Raw genomic sequence first — 21,508 nt, forward strand, 5'->3', positions numbered from 1 at the left:
ACCCTTCTCCACCCCCACCCGCCGCTTCCACGAGCGTGCAGCGCGAGACGCAGAGCAGAGGAGGAATCCGCGCGGTGTGGAGCGGACGGAGCCGGAGCTCAGCGGCATCCAGAGCAAGTTGTGCCGACGGGACACGGAGGACAGCAGCGGTAGGTGACCGGAAACGCTGAAAAATGTGATGTTTGCCCGGTGTATGCACGTTTTGTGGCCACTAATTGTTCGCTTCAGGCGCTCTCCCGCCACCGGATAGATGCTGTTTTTTGGAAGTGAAAATGAGTTAACCGCTCTCTGTGTCCATCATCTGCTGGTGTGGTTTATGAATGCGCTATTTGACCCTTGCTGTTTGTTAATTTTTCAATTTCTAATGTGGCGGGAGGAGGCTGTTTTTTTTTTTTCCTGCACTGTGCTGAGGTAACAGTGGGGGGTTTTTAAACTTGATATTGAAGCTTCACTTTGAATACATTTCAGTTTTGTCTTCAGAGGTGTGTGTGGAGTCATTAGGATAACCAGGAATCACCGCTTGCTGCTTAAGTGCATGCCACCGTTTAAATAAGAAGTAAGCTCAGTGGTGTCTGGCTTATTGCCATTTAAATGTGTGAGGGAAAGAGAGCCGGTGCAGAGACAAAATAAATCCAGATAAGTAGATGAGAACATTGTGCATTTCATAATGCTGTGCACTTTATAGACTAATATGGAGTACAATGATTTATCTGGCTGCTAATCCATGTCACTTAACATGAACTAGTAAAACCCATCAGCCTTCTGTTTCATTGCATAAAGGGATGAGTGGATGAGTGTCACCACGCTGTGTTTTATCACTCTGTCAGACACTGCTACTCTCTTCCAGGGAAGTGAAAGGGGCAGTAGAGGTGGAGAGCAGGGGGGATATAACCCTCTGTGGCAAGCTGCTCAATGGGATTTTACCTTGTAGTCAAGGGGTCATAACAACAATTCACAGCCAGTGTCTCTGCTTGCTGTGAGCAGTATGGCTAAGCCTCCAGAAATCCATTTCTAGCAATTTATTTTGACAGCTGCTTTGAAACACGAATGCCACGGATCTCAGACGCATCTCCCTCCTGCAGGACTGATCCTCTTTTTTTTCTTCCTCTTTTTTTCTGGAATTACAGCGCCCCTTGAAGTGGTTACATCAATACTCCTTTACACTGTTTCTTGTCGCGGGGTAATCCCAGAGAAGCCAAGTCCATCTCTTTTGTGAGCACCGTGGCTTTCAACCTTACAACGCCGCCTATGTCGTTAATACAGGCAGCTCTGCCAAATTCTCTCATTTAAGCCTGTGTACTGGCCCACGACCAGGTACTGATATTGTAAAAGTGTGTGTGTGTGTGTGGGGGGGGGGCGGGGATGCTCCATTTAATTTTAGAAAATGTCCCATAGTCCTCCAGTCACCTCCTGTGACATGAAATACAGTGGTTTAATCTCAATTAGGCAATGACATATCAAAATGGGTACCTGGCACACATGGATGATCTCAGCTGCGAGTGATGAACATGGGTTTGGAGATCTGCCCTGGTGATTCTGTGTTTCCAGACAAGCACAAAGATGTTAATTGATCTCATCTTGCTCGACTTCCTTTTTAAAAAAAAAAAAAAAAAAAAAATCCCCATTTTGCTCTTGGCACTCTGCAACATCGCTGTAAAGCCTCTGTTGGATTAAGATGAAGTCATTTTCTGTCACTAAAGCTCAAAAAAAAAAACTAGGAATTAGAAACTAGGGGTGGGTGATCTGATAATCTTTTATCTTTCTTTGGTGTGTGATCTACTTTGCATATGAATCGCACAGATCCCCTCAGTAAAAGCTGCTATATTTACATATCTCATTTTAAAAGTTTAGTCGTTGCTAACCAGCCTGCTGCTAACTGTTAAACAGCTAGCCCGCTAACTGCAGCTGGCACAGCCTCTCCCTTGCTGCTTATTAGCGTTGCTAATGCTAAGCGCTTGTTTCTTAGCACTGGAAAGATGCATCTTTGTTGCTGGCAGCGATAGACTCTTAACACATCGGGAGCTTCCTGCTTCATAGTGACGTGTCCCGCTAGAAGTTTGGAAAACTCCGCCTATGTTTGCTCTGTCGTACGCGACTCCCCTGAACGCTGCGCCATCGCGGTCTGTCTGAAAACGCCATTACAGTGCAGGTACAGAAACAGGAGATGGGACGACTTAACTTTTGAATTAAAACACTTAGATATGAAGATAGATATTAATAAATAACAGCCCTGTCAAAACAAATACTCCTTATAAACTAAAATGGTAAGAAAGTTATGAATCACAACTTCCAGTCAGGATTTTCAGAATTAAATCAGAGTGGAAACAGGACGCAGATCGTAGAGTTCCCACCCTTAAATCCTCATCAGACCACAGCTGTTCAGTCCCTTCAAAAATGAGAATGATAACGATTTTGGATCAATGATTTACTGCTACAACCCTGAAAGGAGACCCTCAGAATTTTCTCCTCATAATGCCTGTAAGCCCCCGCCCCCCCCAAAAAAAATCAATGCTGTTCAACCTCTCTTAAACGCCTCTAACTAGTAAATCACTATTAAACACATCTAAGTCTTATCACAGCCTTTATACATATAAATAGGCTGTTTACATCTGCTGTGTTGTAAACTACATCTTATTGACATCCTGTGAGAGGAAGCAAGCCCCTGGGTGTGCATCTAATAGGCCTCGTTTTAACTCATTTAACCCATGTGTGGGGGTTTTATATGTGAAGGCATCCCGCCCGTCAGAGTTATTGGCCGAATTTAACTCATAGAATTGATCTTTTGAGATGTTCTACAGTAAATAACTTGATGCCATTCGCGAGGACACTGAAGCCTTTTTTTATTTTTGGCTGTAATGAATCTGCAAGAAGCCCCTCAGGCCAGACCAGATCCTCTTAATTACATCATATTTTTGTCCAGGAAGTGATTGGACTTCGATTTATGATGCAACACGTCGGCTCCCGGATGAGATAAAGCGCATGTGACAGTGATGAATGGCGTTTTTTAAAGCGCGTGATAGAAAAGTGTATTACAAACCATCTTATTAACTCGTTCACAATTTCAATGCACATGCGCTTTTGCCGCTTGCTTTTCATGTCAACACAGTCTCGAGGCAAACATCTGTCAGTTGGTGGGTTGCTGTTTGTTACGACGTGCCGTGGCATTTTGGTGCCCTGGGGGATCATATTTCTCTCAAGTGCACAACTTGGCTTGTCAAATGTCACTGTTGTTTCGTGAAGACCTTTTAGTTTATGTTGAATTTAGCCTTTTTTTCTCTCTGTCTCCACCATTGTTTTAATTTTATGTTTTGTAAACCTGCTGCAGGATTTAGCATCAGTCATTCAGAATCTTTTTGCAGCCACTGTCACACAGAGAGGAGGCCATTATAGAAGAGGATGGGATACCAATCACTCCGCTGAGGAAGGGGCGTGACCGCAATCATAGATACATCCAGATGTTCATGGACTAGTTGGCTAGTGAGCATAGAAATAAATTACAACACATCCTCTCGGCTCCAAATATAACGGTTTTCAAGCATCCAAGGCTGAATTCACCACAATACGCAGCGCTGTGCTAATACGGTTGTTTTTTCCACCGCATTTCTAGACCCTCACCTCCTGTTAGGTGACCGGGCGGCTGCTGCGGCGACAGGATGACAGCGATGACATGATGAATATACACACAGGGAAATGTATTATCTGTCCTGTAACACGTGAGCCAATGTGTACACAACAAGCCGGTACTATGTTCATTCACCGGTGTCACCAAGGCGACCGCCTCAACCCTGACTCAGTACAGACCTGACGTCTGTTTCTCTCAGCTGTTTAACAGGTAGCTCGGCAACAGCTGAGTGTAAACGATGGACAGCTGGAACTTTTCCTTGTTTTTAAGCTTAAAACCATGAAAATATGATGAAAGCAGTGAACGGATCGCTTTAGGGTCCAGAGCTGTGAGGCCGCTCGTCCCATCATCAGTCTGTGAAACTGATGTTAATGCTGGCTTAAGCAGCTACAGTGCACAGCTGTCAACAGATTCATTAGAATTAAAAATGCATTGTCAGATTTACTTTACCGGCATTTATAATTATGGCCAGTGTAGTGGTGGACTGCACAGCTGTTATCAATAAACTTAGTGTCTCTTTGTATTGATATTATTATGTAATATCTTAATGAGTGTGAGCTAACGAGGTAGAGGTTTATTTAGATGACTTTCCTCGAACTGATGGAAACACCTCAACAACAAGCAACTGTATTATTTTTCGGGATGTCCAGATCAATATTTTTATTAATGAGTAGGGTTAGAGGGACACAATCTTTTATTGCACTTAACCTAACGAGTTGTCAGCCTAGGTTTTTTAATTTTAAATCTCTTTCTTTGGTTTGTTGTTGGGCCAGAGGGGCAGTGGGAGTGGGAGTGGAAACTCCCCTGCTGAAGCATCCGTCAGGGGTCGCTGACCTCTTCTGAAGGCAAACAAAAAGAGCATTTCCCTCAGGGGCTCAGTAAAGTCTCGCATTATTGTTATTCACTTGACCTTTATGAATAATTAATGACTTGAATTATTAAATTTAATTGCAACACGAGGACACACACCAGTAGAGGAGAGCTCTGCCCAGTTGCCCGTTTTCATGTAGAATTAATGGTTTCTGTGCAACAACTCATAAATTACAACGCATTAGATTTTATTACTGTCTGGCTGCAGTGAAATCACTGATAGGAGGAGGCTGTAACTTAAAACGCTGTCATCTTTTATAAGGTCTTGAGTTCTGTGCCGCTGTGGGTGTACGATTTCTCTCTGATTCTTTTCTTTCTCCGAGGGCGTTCACTGGTTTTCACATTGATGTGCTCTGGCCTGTGCTGTTCCTCCGCATTGGCTCCCTGTCTCTTGCCCTCTCTCTTTCAGCCCCGTGTCTCTGTGGAGAAGGGTTCTGAAAGCTACACAGGCGAGCTGCGTGTTTCATCTGTCGAGCTAAGCGCGTTGTGATCATGTCTGTGACTGCCATCCAAAGTTTACTGGATCATTTGATAATCTTGTTGGCCGGGCCTTTAGCCCTCGTGTGGCCCCCGGGGTCCGCATATGACACGGTGGGCACAGATGATCCAACGGCAGCACGCTGTGATCGGACTGATTTTCACCCACCGCTCCTTTTTAACAACATGGCACATGAATAAAACAAGGAACAGCCTGGCTGTTTGTTATTATCTGGGCACATTCCCGCCACAGTGAAATTACAGTAATAGCGTAGCCAAGAAGAAAATGTGTTGTTGTCTATTTTCCTGCTTCTGTTTACAAAAATGACAAATGGGGAAGAATGACAAAGTAATAAGCGGTTATTATTCAAAATGCTCGGCTGGCAGACGTCGACTCCTGTTTTCACCGAAGACAAAAAAAAAGACTGACCCGCAGTGATGTCACATCGTCATCACTGGTGCATTCAGGGTGAAGAGGTGAGTTACATCGTGTGATGAAGCTGAGTCTGGCGGGGGAGTCTTGTTTCAAGTGCTGACTTGCATTTTATTCCCTTTGTGCGCAGCACCAGGGGTCACGGCGACTCATCTTTATGATTATTATAGACTAAAGGAAGCTGCTGGGCTTACTTCAGGCACACTCGCACGGAGCCAAGGATATAGTTAAAACACTTTTATTGTGTTAGAGTAAAATATGTGACAAAAAAAATCCCAAAAAGTGAAGAAAAACCGCCACAGAGAAACGCCCTTCCTCTGGGCGAGGATGGAAAGAGAAGTAAACTGGCGTATCACATATTACCAGTAGGTTTGTTAAAGTAGATATTTGTTACCATCATGAAGACGTTCAATAAAAATTAGAAATAAAAGGATATTTTAAACAATAAAAAGAGGCGAGAGCCAGTTTACAAGAAAGGTCTGAAGTCTGTTTCCTCATTGAGACCTGCACACACCGAAGCATCAAATCTGGAAATCCAATTAGTGTCTCTGTAGTAATCGACTGAGACGATCACCTCCTCTGATTGGCTGCTCCACAAATGATGCTACTTCTAATAATACTTTGGTTTTGAATTCACAGTTCGGTATGTTTTTAGTACAGACATGAAAAACATTACGTTTCTTTTCATGTTTTATGAATTTAAGTTGCAGACATGAACGCGTGATTGTAAACTTGTAGCTCAGTGGCAAACAGACTTAAACACAAGAAATGAACATAAAGGCACATTTCTTTAAAAAAAAACAAAACATTATTAAACAATATTATTTTTATAACTGCAATCTCCTAACAGGTGCTTCAGGTTATCAAGAAATAAGAAATAAATGATATAATAATAAAATAAAGCGCAGCATGTAGAGAAATTATTGATACTTTCACTCTATCTTTCAGAAAGACTGATGTTAAACCGTTGTCTTTGTTTGTGCCCTTTATTCACAGTCACAGAGAGAGAGAGAGAGAGACAGGAAAGTCAGGGAGAGAGAGAGAGGGGATGATGTGCAGCAGAGGACTCAAGCTCAGGTCGCCGTTGTCAGGATTAACCCTTTATGCTACACGACCTACCAGGTGAGCCACCAGGAGATCCGCTGACACTCACAACGTCTCCAGCAGTTGAACAAAAACGCTCTCTCTCGCTCGGTTGTACGACTTCACTCGACCATCAGAAGGCAAAACGTTCACGGTTAAAGCTAGCCGTTAGGCGCCTCGTTTTAGTGCGTCCGATGCAAAAGCAGCCACAAGGACAGTTAATGAAACGTTTATTTTAATGCGTCTCTCTTGTCTTTAAATTTTCGCAAATTCCTTGTTGTGTGACGTTGGAGCAGTGATCACAAATGGTCACCCCTCCTAACTGGAAGATAACTGTGAGAGAGTGTATCCTCTGTATGATATAGATGGTTAGAGGGAGGGAGGGAGGGAGGGAGGGAGGGAGCGCAGGGCTTTGCTTGCTTCACGCCGCTCCCCCGCATCCTGTTATCTCGTAGTCTACCAGATGCGGTTGCATGTTGGCTGCCGTCGCCTTCCCATTTGCACACGCGAGGCTCTGCGGCAGCCCCCACCGCCACCACACTTGGCATGGGATGAGTGCAGAGCCAAGGCTCCTAGCCCTGGGTTCTTTTAATTGGGTTCTGATGACGGGACTTTGCTGGTTTGCCAAGCTGGCCGCTGTGACTGTTGATGCCTCCCAGTTCCCCCCTTCGGTCAAGTAGATGATTGGATTTTCATCGAAGTGGTCAAAAAAAAAAAAAGAAAAAAAAAGGAGGATGGGGGAGGAACCTATCTGCTGTTTCCTGGTGTAACTACAGGCTGTTTGGCCTCCAAGAGCTCTGAATATATAGACATAATACAAAGAGGCTTTGTCTCTGTCAGGGCTTATCTCTGCTGCCGTATGGATACCTTGTCACTCTAATTTTGAGGTTGTGAATTGAAAGTTTATGTCGTCCATTATGAAGAGCGCGTTTGGAAACCCTGTGGCTCATGAAACACATTCCAAACCAGCCGTTTTTAAAATTCACGCTCCAATAAAAGAGGCAGTTTTGAAAGACATGTCAGACAGGAGCATTGTGCTTCCACTGTGGATTTAAAGCGTTGTAAATATCATGCCTCCACGCCGGCGGCAGCCAGAGCCGTTACTGTTTTCAGGACTTCCGTCTGTCCGTCCCGGTCTCATGGACACGATATCTCAGTAACGCCTTGAAGGAACCTCTTCACATTTGGCACAAGGGTTCACTAGTACTTCAGGATGAACTGATTAGATTTTGGGGGGTCAAAGGTCAAGGGCGTGGTGACCTCACAAATCACAGTTTTGGCTTTGTGAATGCAACATCTCCCCTTCAAATTCCGCGCGAATGAATCAAGGACGAACTGATCAGACTTTGGTGGTCAAAGGTCAAAGGTCACGGTGTCCCCGGAAAACGCTTTTCAGCCATTACTCAAGACCTTGTGCAGGAGTTATGACAAAATTTCACACTAGTGGTTCATATTGTATATGATGTAACCTGGAACTAGTCTGAGTGGCGGAGGGATACAACCACGAGGAGGTGATTCTAGTTTTTGTTTGTTTCTGACCCGCCCCCCTCCGTCCTCGCTCTAATCCTCTTTATGGAAGCCCAACATGGTTCTGACTGATATTTGATATATGTGTGTGTGTGTGTGTGTGTGTGTGTGTGTGTGTTTGGGGGTGGGGGTGGATGAGGATGAGGATGAGTGTTTTTAGTTCTTCATCTAAATTCATTAAATACTGAAAGCGCCACTCGCCCCTCAGTCGCCACAGAAATTCATTTTATTATTGGAGGCTGTATGTAAATGTATGTATGTATAACATTTTGTACTGCTTTTGGCACAGCTCTGTAGGTGATATTAATATCTTGCTGTATGCACGGTTGATTTCAATCAGCATCTGCTCTCAACGAGCACACATTCCTCAGTGGACCCGACTAACCCATTTGAATAGTTGCGTGTTTGACTCCTAGGCCTAATTATAGCGTTTGCACCATTATGTGTACACAAACACCATACAGAACGTCATTAATCTTAGAAAAAAGTAGATGCAGCCGTAATTATTTCAGGTATGTTTGATACACTTGATACATGTTTAAGCGTCTTTATCCTCCGAGGCAAATATGTAAATTTGACATTTGCTGCTCAAAATGATGCACACCATATTGAGTTTAAGGGCAGGGAGATTTAATGCAGAGCAGTCTTACCCCCCCCCTCGTCATATCCCTGTTGGTCTTGTTAACGGTCTCCACTCTCAGCTGCGAGAGGAGAAATACATTTACGAGACTGACAGACCCAGATAATAAACTTTCTGAGTTGACCTTCTGGAATCGAACAGATGTTTCCTTTCAAACAGGTAAGAGATTGATCTTGATCTCTTCTGCCTCCACTCTTGTTGATTAAATGAAGCTGCGGTGGGTTTGCCGTATGCGCAGTGTAAAATGTTGAGTACCACAGGTGCTTTTATGCCGCTCAAGGCTGTAAAGCTCGAATTGACAAGTTTATAGTTCATGTCAGATTTGTAGATGTGAAGCTTTTGGAACTATTTGAAACGGCGCAGTGCTTTGTGTTGACGAAACAGCTCATCGAAGTTTATTTAAGTGTAGTCAATATCTCGTTCTGGGTTCACTGCCTCGACTCACATCAGGGATTTTTCTTCAGCTCTCAATATTGATGACTTCAAAAAGGATGAATTATTCCCTGAAAAGTTGGAAAGGTTTGGAAGGTAGATATTGGGTCTAATTTTCTTTATTACAACCTCCGAGAGGGTTCCATTTTCTCCAGGTCTGCAATTGCATCAATTACTGTTTATTTTTGTTTGGTCTAAAAGGTCTGTCACAAAATGGTGAAAAGTACCCATCATGCTTTTGTTTTGTTTGTCCCAACAGTCAAATAGATGCTCAGTTTACTGTCAGATAAGTCAAAGGAAAGGAAAGAATCTTCACAAATAATTAATAGATTGTAAAAAATTTTAAATAGATTATTAATAAAATAAATTGTAATACATTTTCAACCAGTCAATCAATCAGCTAATCGTGTCACCCCTGTTTATATTCTGTGAAGATAAAGTACAATTATATAATTATATATGATAAGAAAATAATATATATAATAAATAACATGTTAAAAATAAAAGACATTTTAAAAAAAGATAAAATACAACAACCCACGATATATACCGGTATCGCGATATTACATTTTGCATCATCCAAGCCGACATTGATGTAGATCTGATTTAGATCATTTATTCATTAAAAAGTTAATCCATCATCTTCAGGTGCTTGCATGGTAAAAGGATTCATTTAACTCTAGTGTTGCAGTGGGAATAAAGTCTTTTCATGCCCAGCCTTGATAGAGGAGTTTTTACCCAAAGCCTGTGCATTGCACAATATAATCTTCCCAGTAAGCTGCAAGGTTAAAGTATACTGTATACAAGTCTTTTCTTTCCATTTATGGCTTCGTATTAGCACTTAGAGCAGTTATGCCTAAAGACGTTGGACAAACAGGACTGCATTGTATCTAGGAGGTTCCCACTGGGTTCTCAGTGTTGTCTCATTTATTCCTTTTCTTGCCTGGGAACAGCTGTTAGGGATAAAAAGGTCAAATAACACAAGTTAAGTTGCATGAATGATAATAGGAGAAGATTTTCATTCAGCACATATTCTTGCCCCTGTTAAATTATCTGTATTTTTCAATTTGTATTATACTTAGCTAGTGTCTGAAGAAAAGCAGAGCTGCTTGTTCTGTTGTTTATGCGGTGTGTGAAAATTCACTACATCCAGCTTTTCAAATGTTTTTCTTAGTCGTCTTCTGACAGTTGAATTGAATGTGTTTAGATTTTGAGAAGAAAAACAAGCAGTTTGAAGAAGTGATTGGGCTCTGGGAAATTCTCATCATTTTCTGATGTTTTTTTGTTTTTTGGACCAGTTGATTAGAGGGCGGCACAGTGGTTCAGTGGTTAGCAATTGTCAATTGTCGCCCTAAAAGTTCTGGGTTTGAACCTGCCGGACTTTCTGTGTGGAGTTTGCATGTTCTCCTAATGCCTGCGTGGGTTTCCCTCCAGGTGCTCCATCTTCCACTCACAATCCAAACACATGAGCTGCAGTTGAAAAGTGAAAAATAATCAAGGAAAGATGTAAAAGTGAATTCTTAAAGTAAATTTATCTATAAGACATGGATGATAAATCCTCCTTTCATGACTACAAAAATAAATCACACAGATTGAAATGTTGAAATAAGATAACATGAAAGAAGAGGAAGTTGAGCCGTTATTTCTATAATAATAGAAATAAGGAACTGAGCAAGGGAATAGAATAAATTATATTCAGACATAAGTATATAGTTTCCTGACGTTGGCACATTTCTATACATATGTTAAATAGAGAAAAAATGGAAGAAAAGAAATTCAATATGCTTGTATGACTCCTAACTGGATTTGAAAGAGAAGAAATTATATTTATGGATTTGGGCGAAGTGTTGATCAGACAGCTCTGATGTCTCTATGTGGGTCTGCTGTGGTGAAATTACGATGGTTTAAATGCTGCTGCAGCAAGGAATTGTGGGATGACATTTTTTCCAGTGTTTCCTATGCTCCTTTCCTTGCCGCTTAGATACTTGAGGTCGTTTCCCTCCTATCTAAGATAAAAAGACTTTTTCGACTGCAGCCATGCAGTTGCAGGTTAACTGGTGACTCTAAATCGTCTTTGAGCGTCACTGGTTGTTTGTCTCTATATGTCAGCCCTGTGATAGACCGGCGCCCTCGCCCAATGTCAGCTGGGATTGGCTCCAGGCCCTCCTCGACCCTGAAAGGATAAGCGGTATAGCTTATGGCAGCCTATAACAAAAACAAAGCAATACCAAGTAGATATGTGTTATGATTACATAGGCCACAAAGGCCCATGTGGTAGGAGCTCTGACAAATGAAAAACAATATTGGGAGTACATCTGAGTGCACACAGTCAGTTTCTCACTTTTATTTATTGCACCAGACGTAGTTTATTTGTTGTTTGACTTTGCTCTCATGGTGGCACTGGGGTAAAAAAAAAAAAAAAAAATTCTTCCCCTCGAGCACCCAAGAAAATATGGGGATAGAGGCAAAATACATTCGAGCTGTTTGGTGTAATCATTTCTTGAAGCGTGTTTATTCTCAGGGCCTTTTTGTTATTTCTGTACTCCAGGCAAGCAACACACTTATCTTTCCAGAAAAGCCCTGTGAATATGTAGTGCATTGATTTGAATGCCGCATGTTGCACTCCATTAGCCGCTGAGTTCTTACTTGCATGCATGCTCCGCAACATGAATGCCGTGATCTGAAAATGATGAATCACTTGTCTGGAGCCGCGCTTCTGAAAAAAATCCTTTTATCTGCTTAGATTACTTCAGGAACGCCCGTCATATATTGTTCCCTTCAGAGAATGAAATAACGTAACAGGACCGAGCTGATGTGCGTTCTGGTGAGATGCACACTGTGCACTCTCCAATATGTGAACTCCATGCATTTTTCACGATGCGGTTGATTACATTCTCTGGGTCATTCTTCATATTTAACCAGCTTCAGGCTCTACGGGCTTTAGTTACACAAGAGTGGCCATTAAAATTCAGTGTATCCACATTACATACATGCATTTACTCTGTTGCATGTGCCTTGACTTTGCTTTATGGATTTATTAGACTTATTGTTAGTATGTATTGTTGTGACAGAATCATATTGTTACTTCGCATTTTTCTGATATCATCCCCTCCCTGTGTTTACTGACGGATTATCGTTAAGCCTCTGATCTATTTGCAGCATCTTCATTGTCTGTAATGAGTTTGAACTGATACCTAGCTTGTGATTTATCCTCAAATAACACTGATTTAATCTCATTTCATATTGAAGGTTCCCACAAAAATACTGAAAGCTGGAATGATAATGAGATCCATAATTGCACCTGAGAGCAACAAAAACAAGGATATGGCACCAATGCGGAACAAACGCTGTCAGTCAGACGGAGAATACTTTCCTGTTAATTTGCCTGATTTATGCAGAAGCACAAAATAATGTCATGCTCGGATATTTACCTGCTCACGAGCTCGGCAGGTAATCGTAATATTCAGATGATTTTCCATTGATTCATCGCTGCCATCATCCATCTTGCCTGAGGGGAAAGCGGACACCCCCTGACCTTTCTGGTGAGAATCCACTTTGGAGAAAAATTTGTTGCAGCGTCATTTCATTCAACTGACTTGTCACTTGTATACCAAGAATGGACCTTTTGCAGTATCACCCTTGCTCTATCATGGTATAGAAAGCAAACTCAGAGCTCTCCTAATAAAAGACACTTTCACCTGTTATGATATAGAGAGAAAAAGGGAAAGCATCATCTGTTGGCTGCTGCCCTGACAGTTCCCCCTATTCACGCTGACATATAAACAGCCCATGTGTAATGAACCGGAGGATGGTTTGCAGGATTGCAGCTTTGACTCCCCACAGCCTTTGAAAAGCGTTTGATGTGCTGTGACGCCTAAAGATGCCACAATAGTCCTGCAGGTTCAAAGCCAAAGTGTGCAGCTGTCCCCATGCATGGCAAATAGGACACATAGAGGAGTTTTATGGCAACGAGCTGCAGTTTACCAGTCACTTTGTTCAACACTGGTGATGAAAAGCTCCGCTGTTAATCTGTCATGTTAAATGAAGGTGTGTCGACTACGGCTGCCCTCTAAATGTCAGTGATTAAAATCATCCGTCAACTAAACCCTGATTCAGACTTTCATGTTGTCAGTTGAATCAGCTGCCTTTTCTTTTTTTTTTCTTTTTTTTTTGCTGTGTCATTGTACACAGGAATACAACATGGCAGGCTGTGAACGGTAACCGGGCAGGAGTCGAGCTCATTTCCAGTTGCTGGTGTTTCTGTTGTTTACATGCTAGTCATGTTAGCAGTTAGTGAGGACTCCTCTCTCTCCTGCCCTCTCTGCTCGACGTGTCTTATGTTTAATTATTCCACTGCCTCCTTTAGTAATATCGATACGTGTAATGAAAGTAGTTTATTTGCTGTAATGGACGCGAGACTCAGTGTATTGGAAGTGCTCCTCTGCTTCCTTGCAGCTTCAGAGCAGCTCCTCGGTTGGGATCCATACACGGTCCAGTCATGTACGAGGTTTATACCCAGTCTTATTTGAAAAAACTCTGTAAATGTAGCTGTATTGCAGCTGTAAACGACCCCTAATAGAACCTGTTGCGCCAGAAACTTGTTGACGTGACCGATGGTGGAAATATGATCACTCAGTTAGTCAGGGGCTTTCCAGATTATAGGGCTGGCCCCACAGTTGAGATCCAGCCAAAAAATGATGACAGTTAAATCTAAGTCTTTACTCCGGCACAGAAGGTGAAAAACTAAACTATAAGCTTCAGCTTTATTTTTATATATATGCACCGTCCTAAAACTATGAGCCCATCCCCTTTATTGGACTGTTATTACTTACTTTAGTGTTTCCATGATGACAGTGTGCTTTTTGTGTAATGTCCTGGCTGCACACAGTCCCATGATGTAGAGTTATTGCTCCCTTCCATCACGGCATCTGTGGCAGTAGGCATGCCATTTCCTGTGCATTCATCACCATTACGAGAGCAATCAGCGGTGCTGGAGATCAGCTCAGGCTGCAGGAAGCGCACACACGGCTGGTCCAGATTTACCCCCACCCTCCGAACCCCCTCCCCCATCACTTTTATCGAGCACTGTGATCTATTGAGGGAGAAAGCTGGAGCGTTCTTCAAATAAAAGCAATAACTCTGTGGCTGTGGAGAAGGAAATCAGGACGCAGGCATGTCCTCGCAAGCCAGACAGCCATCTTTCCCCAACTCAGCTGTGTATGTGGACATACGTTCCCCAGCCCCCCCTTCTGTTGCTGCCTTCTCACTCAAGTTTATCATCAGCTGCTCCCTGTAGATGGCTTATTGCCTTTTCCACCCTCATCTGTCCGCCTGGCTGAAAAGGCCTCCCAGGAAGAGATTAGCAATCCAATAACTTGTGGAGCATCCACCTCAGCAGCAGGTGCTCCCCGGAGTGAATGCTGATGAGAGCAGCCAGGACTCTATAATAACAGACCAGGTAGTATTTGCTAACAGTGAGCAGTCTCCCAGAAGCCTCGACCTGCTGGTGCTCTTAACTTGCTGTAAAGTTAAAGCAGGCTTCGGTGCCTCTCTGTATGTTTTTCCACATCATTCAGATGAATCATGCTCAGCTGGCTCTCTGTGGATTTAGCCAAGGTTAAAGTGTTCAAATGTGAATGCACATCATGTTACGAATGTGATTGCTTGATAATTACTGATTACCAAGCTCTTCCATTGTAAGGATAATTAAGTAGTGACAATTAGACAAATTAAATGTTAGACCCATGCCACCCAGCCTACAGATATTAAAAACCCACTTAACACATTTGGGCCCATTTCTAAATTAGATTTTTTTCACTAAATTCACAAAATTCACTAAAAATCTTCTGCTCACTTTTAATTTGAAAAGCAGTAATTGCCCTATATTTAATCTTGGTCTTTAATACAAAAAATGGACTGGGACTCTGCACTCTTCATTTTAGATTTAACCCTTCCATCTCTATTGTAGCTACTGGTGTCCCTCAGGGTTCAACACTGGGCCCAGTTTTCTTCTCCATTACAAACATCTCTAGTTCATATTATTTACAATACAGCCTCAATATTCTGCATCTTCTTCTGATGATACCCAGCAGTAGATCAGTCTAAAAGCCAATGAAACCACTGACCCTAACCTTGTACTACACGGTCCATGTGATTACTATCTGCAGTCCCTCATTATTAACTCACTGCTAAGGGAGCTTTGTCCTTTTCTTTTGGATGTTTGTCCAACTCTTTGCCCACAATGCTGTCTTCTGTTTACGAATTGTGTCACATCCAAATCAAACTTAGTTCATATGGAGTATTCATTAATACAGCGCTGTTATTTATTTAACTGTTAACAATGGGCTGGTTTAGCAGTGACAGAATTTATATTAGATATCAAAATATAGCACCTTTTAATGAAAATTAGATTGTGTGCCAACGTAAGATTATCAACAATATAAATACAAAAAATACTGACCAAATATTGCGATAATATCATATATTGCGATATTTGGGTTTGACTGTATCGAGATATTAAATTGTGGATATCGCCCAAGCCTAGTCTTTTCTTACTCTCCTGTTTTCATTTAATTAACTTCTGTTTTATTACTTGAAGCTGCACATTTTTATGCTCTATATTCTATAGTTTTTTTTTAGATCATAGTGTGAGTGTATCTTGTTTATCCTTTCTTTCCTCACTCCTTGGCTCTGTAGTTAACTGTCACCTGCGGTTTTATGGAGCTGTACAACACTTTTTACTGTGCTGTTTCGTTGCTCGTTATTATAGCCCATGGGTATACAACAAAAACACTTAAGGAACTGTCTGCACTCTGATTTTGAAAATTTAAATACTGGTAAGAAGCCAGATAATGTACTGCGAAAGGTTAATCATATATACAGAGAAAATATGCAGTCAATAAAGGAGGCTGCTGCAGAATTTTAGCATCAATATGTAGGGTAACTAAACAACATCAAGACAATTTTGTCAGTGAAATTATGTCGCCTGATTAATGTGGAACACATAAAAAAAACGCTAATCAGGGAGAATTATTTATCTGCCGTGTTTGGATGCATTTCATTGAGCAAGAGTCAAGATAGCCACAACAGTGTGTCTCCACAGGCTGGGCTAACTCTTACTTTATCATACTGAATCTGCTTCAGAGCCTCCAAGAAAAGACTGCACAAACCAAACTCAGCACAAAACAAATGGGGGGGGTGTATTTTCTTTTTCATGGGGAACACAAAAGCGCTTAAACACCCTATAGCGTCTCTGCAAGTCATCTCCCCTCGTCCATAAATCCCCTCTGGCTCCCCGCTGCTGGGTGTGCAGTGAATTTATGCGCTCTGCTTGTGTTATCTGTAGTTTGTGTTTTCCTCAATTTCATGGGGACTTGTTGTTGTCATGATAAAGAGCCGGTCGGAGTCAGTTCCTCAAGGCCAGCTAAACGTGATAAGACACTGTGGTGTTGTTATAATATATGAATCGCACTAGAGACCGGCTCTTTTGTCAGCTCCCAGCAGTCAGCGATGTCTCATCTGTGATGCAAAAGGAGCTGTTTTCATGCAGTTATTGCAGGGGTCAACAGGGATTATTTTTAGGATGGAAACATAAAAATGCCACTTTTTAAAAAAAAAAAGAAGATTGGCAGTCACAACAGCTGAGGTACATCTTCCTCTTATCTTCATCACAGCTCAGTGTCGGCGGCTTCACAGAAAGTGGCAAGCTGAGATCTTGTGTTTTCCCAGGTGCTGCGAAAATCATTCAAAGTATCTATTTTTGATAACTGTAACTCTTTGCACTGTGAGAGGAAGTGAGACAAAAAGAGGCAGAGATTAAAAGAGAGACAACTATAAAAGGATTGTCTGCACTGTGCTGTTGGATGTTCGCCATCTTCTGCGAGGGAAAGGGCACAGACTGGCGAACGGGAGGCACAGGTGCAATAAAGGATCTTAGCTAATTGAGTGAAGTACAGAAGCCCAGGAGGGACATACCAGGTGCACAGATACTAGTCAGGGTGAGGCAAGGTCCACAACAAACAAAGAGAATCCTTCCCCCTTCACTGTTCTCCTGTAATTGCGGTTAACCTAATCTGTCCCCGCGGCTTCCTGTCAGTGGGAAAAGAAAAAAGAAAAAGAGAAATACGCAGAGTGCTGAGCAGTCAGCTGGCATGAGTCTCGACTGAGATCGCTACGTCGGCTTGGCATTCTCCAGCCTGCAAGATGAGGAACAAATGAAAACTGAATTACTAGGCTGGGAGATTAATGGAGAAAAATGAAAAAGGATGGATTGGACCGCGCGGAGACGCCAGTGTTACAGGTGTCTGGAGAGGAAAGACGGATGCCAGGCTTCAGATTTTGGCACCCAGAGGTTCCTCCTGTTCCAGCAAATGATAGGCCTATGTCATAATAAAATTGGCTGCTGAAAAGCAGCGTGATATTAATTGCGACAGGCATTCCCTCCTCCTTCATCTGCAACCTGTGAACGCATGACTTCCTAATAAGGAGAATCCTTCCAAGAGGAGAGTTTTGTGTGCTCTCCTTTTTTTTTTTTGACAGATTTACATCTAATTTAGCTTCATTTTACTTTAGATTAACAGTTACGATGCAGTAAAAGATTCATTTTCTGAATAAACTTACCTTGGATATAATTACTTTCTCAGTCGAAGTTGGAATTCAGTTCATTATTAATAAGTGATTTCTCTTCTGACGACATCCTGGCCTTTTATTCTCCAATTGGGCAATTGAAAAGACAGCTTTATCTTTCATGGGATTAAAATTGAATTGAACTTTAATGTCACAGGGATGACATTTGGCTCAGTTTTATTGACGTTACGCAGGTGTTATTTTTCATTCTAATGAATATAGATTGTGTAGACTGAAGTTCATCCACGACAGTCCTCACTGTGCCACGTTTCCATAAGCCTGAAGCGAGTTTTTAAATGTCACTAATACTGTAGCTATTGCCTTTATTCAAGAACTAGAGGCTGAAAAATCAGCTATTTGTTGCTAATTGCTACAAATGACTTAAAGGTCTAATTTTTTTTATTAAAAAGCAGGTCTATGTTCTATATTAATACTGTGAAAGTATCAAAGCCTCAGTCCACAGAGAAATGCACACAGCCTGTATTCAGAAACTGAGCCTTAAAAAGAGTTGTCAGGACTTCCTGTAACTTTGTGATGTCACAACAAAGCAGTCACTGCTCTCAACCATGCCCCAAGCCCCGCCCACCTGGACCCACCATCCAAACCCTGCAGGATTTGGTTTCTCTGAGGGGCTCAGAGCCTCCTCTCTTCTGATTGGCTCACCGACTTGTTGTTAATAGAGCTCCAGAGAGAGAAGATGTAAAACTACACCGAGATGGTTTTTGGTTCTTAAAACCACAAATATATCTTATTATGGATCAACACTTCAAATAAAATATGGGACCTGTAACAAATAACTATAACTATAATATTTAACACTCACATTTGCATTCAAATATACATAACAATCTTGTTATCAGCTGTCCCAGCTTGTCATCCTTTGTTTCAAGTTTCCTGATAACGAATGAATGAATGCTTACAGAAGCTTCTCAGCAGTGAGCCGTCCCCTCTGTGTGCTTCTGGATTATAGATTGGGCCTTTAACAATCAATGACAGTGTGGTTGTCAGAACAGATTAGTGACATAAGCTCCAGTGTATGCCTTTATAATACTCTTCACACTGTAACTCTCAGAAGCAATAAGACGCTGCAGCTTAGTGCAGCTGTAGCTAATGTTTGTCACCTTATTGGTTTCCATCGAACGCCGTTGTTGAGTTCATTTCCAGCCCCTCGGCGCCAGAGTGGCGTGCTTTGAGGATTTCATTTGAGGTTATTTTTGAAGTGACATTTTTGGAGAAACTTGACATTTTGATCAAATTGATAAAAAAAAGATTATTTGACAGCCGAGTTCTCAAATAAGGCGGGTGTAGCTGTGCGACATCAGGCTTCAGCAAAGTAAATGCAAACATCATTTTAACTCACCCTTGTAATGCAATCCATCTCTGGACAAGTTTCCTGAAGCACGAGGTCAACATTTGTTGCAATCACGCCAGAGCAGTGCCCTCCCCATTTACATTTCTCCGTGTTTACTGAGGTGTGAGGCACTGGCGCTTGCAGATGCCATTATTCTGCCTCTCACTGGCTGATTTCCCAGCCTGCTTGGGTGATGGAGGTGAGCCGGCGACAGCCGCGGAGCAAGACGTGCGGCGCTCCGTGGGCAACAAGTGTAACACAGTAATTATGAGAAACGGACAGCAATCAAGCCCAGACACGAGTCTTCACAGTGTACGCTGTGTGACATCACAGTTTATATTTAGTCAATTGGTGGGAAACGAGTCTTTTATGTGAAAAGCTCTCAGTGTGAGTGGGATTGTAGCTGGATTGGCAGCCAGGATTTAGAGGCTGAGGTTCACAGAAAGAATCCTTTTGTTTTTTTGGGGGGTTGGGGGGGGGTGGAAGCGAATTTGAAAACAGAGTTTGACTCAGCTCCGCTCTCTTTAGTTTAATCAGAGGATTCAAATAAGGTGAAGTCTTTTTCTTCTGCCAGAGCAAAGTGACGTGAACATTCGGTGGGAGATGGGTCTTTAATGTTGCCTTGTGTGACCTGCTTGATTTAATTTGCTGCTCCGTGAGAAGCTCTTTCTAATGCGGCTTTAGAAAAGTGCTCAATAAATATAAATAAAGTTTTATTATTATTATTATTATTATTATTATTGTCACAAATATAAACTCAGTTGGTTTTTAAAGAGATCTTTGCCAACGTCTTTTTGTCCATTTTCTGTTGAAGGGTATGAAAAAGGGTATCCTTAGAGGTTTATTGATACTGGCGCTACTTATTGATAACAATACTTATTGGTACTCTTATCAGTACTCCTCCTTGATTTCTAAAAGGATTGAAATGGGTGACCAGTGATCAATAACCTGTTATGCAGCCTACATGTGCTCATATGTTTGGGGCAGAGACTCAGTAAATGTGCACAGTGGTAGTTAGTAGGTTTGGGCTGATATTTGATCATATGGATCATATCGGGATTTCCCCCCGCCTGCGATATCGTATATCACTTAAACCACCCCACCCACGATAATATTGTATATCGCGATATTTCCTACAATATGCAATATATTTCATGATATAGTTTTGCACAGTCTGCCCTGCTGCCGGGACCCACCCACTCTCATTCAGCCTCGTTAGATCCACCAGAAACGCCCTCCCACCCTCCTGCCTTAATATCGTACATTGTGATATTTGGGCCGGACTGTAGCAAGTTGGGTTCTTTATTTATTGGTATTATATACATTTTAAATGAACCAGCGTAGTCGGAAAAGGCCTGAGTAAAACCTGAATTAGTAACTTTGAGGAAAGATTTGTTGTGGCACCACCTGCACAGATTAGATGACTGTTGTGTAATGAGTCATCATATCATATCTTATATTATAGTTCTGGTAATCCTGATGAAAGAAGATGTGTAATTCAGATTAATGCAAGTAGCACAATAACAGTTTCAGGCCAGGAACATCTCTAAATATGTAATCTTATTTATAGATTATGTAAGTATCATCCCATTAGGTCAGATCAAATGAGGACAGCCCAGTCAGTGTAAGGCGAAATGAGAAATGTTGAAGTGAGAGTGTGTTATTAGTTTCTGAGGGCTCTGTCTGAACGTGGTGTTTTCAGGTTTACTGACCACACAGGCTGGTGCTCGGGGGGGATGGCTTGTTTGTTTTTCTGTGTTGTATAAGAGCAGTGAAGCTCAAATCCTGTTGTGTCACAGGCTTTTTGCATAACTCACACTTTGTACGAACCCTCTCTCTGGTGCATTGGAAACACAAGCTTGGAAATTATTGATTTGAACCAAACCTCAGTCCACTGAAGATCCACACACACACACACACACACACTCACACACACACACACACACACATGCACACACACACACACAATTAGAGTTCAAGATCTGACACATGCCTGGGCAAAAAATAGAACAATCACACTGCACATGGGCGCGTGGAATTAGATCCATCTCGGGTAATTTAATGAAATTCAAGTGTCTCGTCGTCACACAATTCTCTTCCCAATTAGAAATAAAAAAAAACTGTGAACACGAGGGGAGGAAATTATTAAAAGAACAGCTGGGCATAAGTGGAAATCACAGAAAGCCCCTTTTCCTTGCTCCTCTTTGAAAAGTGAATGTCAGTGGAACTTTGTTAGCAAAGGTTAACGCAGTCATTAGCATTCAGCTCGCAGCACCTTTAATTTATTCCTAAAGTGGTGTCATTCATTTATGGATCCGTTCTATATTTAGGGTGACGGCCGTGGCCGGATTCCCGTCGCAGAATTATCATTTAGGACAACGGCGTGTCTAATACGAGACACTTAACTCTGCGTCTTTGTCTTTGACTCACAGGTCCGGGATTAACACC

The 21,508-nt window shown here is 42.0% G+C and overlaps 1 protein-coding gene across 1 annotated transcript in view; it reads left to right on the top strand.

Moving 5' to 3' along the window:
- Positions 1–68: 68 nt before the first annotated feature.
- LOC111222736 (beta-1,3-galactosyltransferase 1-like) overlaps positions 69–21,508 on the top strand; it is a 95,370-nt gene continuing 73,930 nt past the window's right edge. Inside the window, exon 1 of the mRNA XM_022746567.1 lies at positions 69–149. The gene's annotated coding sequence lies outside the window, so the exon portion shown is untranslated. The remainder of the gene's footprint in view (positions 150–21,508) is intronic.

Source organism: Seriola dumerili, unplaced genomic scaffold (assembly GCF_002260705.1).
Source record: "Seriola dumerili isolate Sdu_G_001 unplaced genomic scaffold, Sdu_1.0 BDQW01000105.1, whole genome shotgun sequence".
NCBI lineage: Eukaryota > Metazoa > Chordata > Actinopteri > Carangiformes > Carangidae > Seriola > Seriola dumerili.